Here is a 3,859-nt window from a genome sequence, read left to right on the forward strand (position 1 = left end):
CTTCTGTCAGCATATCATTTTATGTCATGTGTGTGGCTTGGGAGTTTAGAGATGACGTTTTCCATCACTAAGTTCCTTAAATACTTGAGGGCCTAACAGTGTGCAGGTGCATGGGAACAAATGCTATTCCTGTGTTCCTGACTTCCCTACTCGCAGGGAGACTCTAACCACAAAATATTATTCATCAGAGAAGTGTGTATGAAATATTATGGGGCCAGATCATTCAGAACTTTCGTGGTGCAGATGGCATCAGGCTATTTTTACGGAAGAGCTGATGTATTAAAAGATGAGTAAGTACTTATTCAACAGGTGCAAAAGGGAATCAAGAGTATGCCTATTGGGGCGCCTGGGTGGCTCAGTGGGTTAAGCCGCTGCCTTCGGCTCAGGTCATGATCTCAGGGTCCTGGGATCGAGTCCCGCATCGGGCTTTCTGCTCAGCAGGGAGCCTGCTTCCCCCTCTCTCTCTCTGCCTGCCTCTCTGCCTACTTGTGATTTCTCTCTGTCAAATAAATAAAATCTTAAAAAAAAAAAAAAAGAGTATGCCTATAAAGGAATGGAAGAAACTGACATGTGAAACATTCTAGAAAGAAGTGGAAGGTCATTGTGACTGGAAAGCAGGATGGGTAGAGAGGAAATTGAAAGTGTAGTTTAGCATTGAACCAAGTTGAGGTTTATGTGCTCTTCTGGGAGCTGAAGATGAAGATGAAGTTGTAGATGGTCCTGGTAGAGTAAGGAGAAAGCACCAAAGGCATTAAGAGAGTTGATTCTCTGGCGCCTGGGTGGCTCAGTGGGTTAAGCCACTGCCTTCGGCTCAGGTCATGATCTCAGAGTCCTGAGATCGAGTCCCGCATTGGGATCTCTGCTCAGCGGGGAGCCTGCTTCCTCCTCTCTCTCTGCCTGCCTCTCTGCCTACTTGTGATCTCTCTCTGTCAAATAAAAAAAAAAAAGAGTTGATTCTCTAGGTAAGGAATAGGGCCTGCCCAACGGGTAACCCCAAGGATGGGACAGCTGGGCCAGGGTGGATATGAAGATCTGAGGGAAAACCAAAGTCAGTGGTGAGATGATTTAGAGAGGAAGATGCATGTGTGCCTGTCCCGCCCCCACTTTTTTTTTTTTTTTTTTTTTTTTTTTTTTTTGCTTTGAGTTTCAATTGATGCCATTTACTGAGGGAGGACTGGAAGAGAAATGGAGTAGTGGGAGGAACGAAAGATGACTTCAATTTTGAATACCCTGAACCTGGTTGGAACCTAACAAGTAGATACTTCTTCCATAGCACTAGCACTCAGGAGAAAGGTCTGGAATGGAAATGAAATACACAAGGCATTTATGCATGTGTATTTTATACTATTTGAAGATTTGGCCAGGAGGAAAGGAGAAAACAGTGAATTCCAGCAATTGAAGACTGAGCAGAAGAGAAGCTCAAAAAGGTGAGTGATGTAAATAGTAAGGTAGGAGAACCACCCCCCTAAAAGGGGAGGAGGTGGCCAGTCCCATCAGACTTAGTGGTTAAGGAGGTAAATTGAAGAGAACCTTTTGATTTTGGTTGTTGAATCACCACTGATCCTTCAAAGAGCATTTTCTGTAGGAGCAAAAGAGGGGTCCCCAGGCAAGATTATATTGGGTCAGTTAAAGACTATCAAGGAAGTGCTGGCTTTTCTCAATCTGGAGATGACAAAAAAGAAGGGAAGATTTCTTAAGAGGAAACCAGGTGATACTATTGTTCACTTAAGTCAGATATAGGATAGGAGTAGATCTAACAAAAAAGCACAAAAGGAAGACACAAGGGAGCAGGAAAATACTGGAGTAAGACCCTGAAGGGAGTAGCTGGGATATATTAAGGACTCAGAGGGGAGATTGACCTTGGAAAAGGGGAGAAGGACTTTTGGAACCATTGCACAAACCTAAACATTCATGATGGGAAGTGGAGAGGTAGGCGAGCAAGCATCAGGAGAGGTCTTAAGAGCAAAAGAATGAGGAGTTGAGGAAATTCAAGTCTAATAGACCATTCTGTCTATAAAGACTAGGTTTTGAAGATGAAAACGGTGTAGATGCAGAAGGAAAATGGGTTTGTTCTCCATCAGTATCTCCTGATCCTAAAGGAGACTGGAACTAAAGCGTAAGATTCGTGAAGCCTTAAAAATTGCTCCTGCCATTACTCTCCAGTAAAACCAAAAGCATCTCCAGTCCACCGACTAGGCTCCCCACTTTGCTGCCTAGTCGACTTGATGATTTTGAGCTTCCCACCTTAGATTGGACTAACTGATCTCTTGGGGCCTTTTAATTCCGTCCTTGCTCTTAGTAAATTACAGTTCAGTCTAAAAAGCAGGATTGAGAATGGCTGAAGTAGGTATAGATGTTACAGAATCCTAGAAATAATACTTTTATATTTGGTAGTGGAACAAGAATGTGTGTTTATTCTAAATGTTTCCTTTATGCCTCTTGGTAAGATAACCAAAATTCAGGGAAAAAGCTATAAATTCTAAGTTTAGGTGAGCTAACTTTCCACATCACAAATGTTTAATAATCTTCAGTAAACTAGTAGGCCCCATTCGTGACATTTTAACTTCCATGTGTTTTAGCCCAGGAATGATTAATTGTACCTCTTCTGCTTCATGAGGGGTAGAAGTTAAAAGTGTTGACCACTTTCATAGACTAATTATAAATTTTAGTGAAATCTTGATTTAGAATGTGGGGATCAGTTTGTAAAGATGTCCTCTGCTTCACTTATTATTTCTTACTTTGGAATGGTAGAAATACAAATATAAAGGTCATAAAATTAGCCAGTTTATGAGTTCAAATCAAGGGGAAAAGTTTTGACAAAGGTTTTATTTCTGTAGCTGAGAAGACAGCTCATCAGAAGTTATTAGACAATAGCAAGTTTTATAAATAACTGAAAAGAGCATTTGGATGTGTTTCAAGGGGTTTTTGAGTAAGTACCAATGGGTGGTTAAGCTGCTGATCAATTCTTAGACTTTGAAATGCAAATTTAAAGTTAGCTTACCCGGAATGGGGTTGGAAACTTGCAGGGAGGGAAGGAGTACAAATCATACTAAAATTACTTGGTTACCACTTAGTGAAGTTACACCTACCTCCTCTGCAGTTTGTATCATGTTTTCAAATGCTCACAAAACAAAAACTCAAAGCTTTAGTTCCCCAACCTCAGTGAATTTTACCTGTACTCTCAGCAGAGTCCTGTCCTCCACTCCCACTCCTAGCATGAATACAGAAAAAATGTGGTATATTTAATAAAGAAACAAATGACAGGGTTTTTTTTTGGTTTTTTTTTGTTTGTTTGTTTGTTTGTTTTTAAGTGCTTCCAAAGTGATGCTGACACACAACCAGGTCACTGACCCACAGGTAAATGCGAGTGGTGCCTGCAGCTGTAATCAAGCCAGGTGTGTGCTGGGCTCCAGACCCTTCCGTCCCACTACCCCTTAGACATGGCCACTTAGCTCCTCCTGAACTTGTATTCCCCATCTCTCTTCCTCTTTCCTTCCATGTACCCCTCTTCTTGTGTCGTTTGACCCCTCTTCTCGTGTCGTTTGTGAAGAGCATAAGTATCCCCTCGATTACCCAAACCAGAAACTTGCCAGTCCTCCACCCATGCATCTAGTCACCTTTCCTGTTAATTCCACCTTCAGAATATCTCAGCTCCAGCAGCTCCTTCCCCCTTCCGCTGCCTTAATTCAGGCCACCGCCCCCAGCATTACTTGGGTCACTGCAATAGTTTCCCAGCTGGTCTCTAGGGCTCTGTGCTTTCAAGGGGCCCCAGTAACCTTTCCAAAAGTCAAATCAAGGGGCGCCTGGGTGGTGCGGAGGGTTGAACGTCTGACATTTGGTTTCTGCTCAAGTCATGATC

Source organism: Mustela putorius, unplaced genomic scaffold, assembly GCF_011764305.1.
Source record: "Mustela putorius furo isolate JIRA1106 unplaced genomic scaffold, ASM1176430v1.1 tig00000242_pilon_pilon_pilon, whole genome shotgun sequence".
In the NCBI taxonomy this organism is placed as follows: domain Eukaryota; kingdom Metazoa; phylum Chordata; class Mammalia; order Carnivora; family Mustelidae; genus Mustela; species Mustela putorius.